The following is a 221-nucleotide window of genomic DNA, read 5'->3' on the forward strand; positions in this document are numbered from 1 at the left end:
AGTGTGTGTGGGGCACTGATCCCTGGCAGGAGGAGGGTGGGGAGGATGCAGACCCCGTGTGCCAGGCTGGAGAGGACAGCCCGGTCCTGCAGGGCGTGGTGGCCGGTTGGAGGTGTCCCACCAGGATGGCTGTCCTAGAGCTCTCCCTTCTCCCTGTGCTGGGGGAAACTGGGTGTATTCATCTCCCTTCACGTCAGGGTTCCAGGAGCCAAACAAGCCCC

Source organism: Buceros rhinoceros, unplaced genomic scaffold (genome assembly GCF_000710305.1).
Source record: "Buceros rhinoceros silvestris isolate BGI_N320 unplaced genomic scaffold, ASM71030v1 scaffold21798, whole genome shotgun sequence".
Classification (NCBI taxonomy): Eukaryota; Metazoa; Chordata; class Aves; order Bucerotiformes; family Bucerotidae; genus Buceros; species Buceros rhinoceros.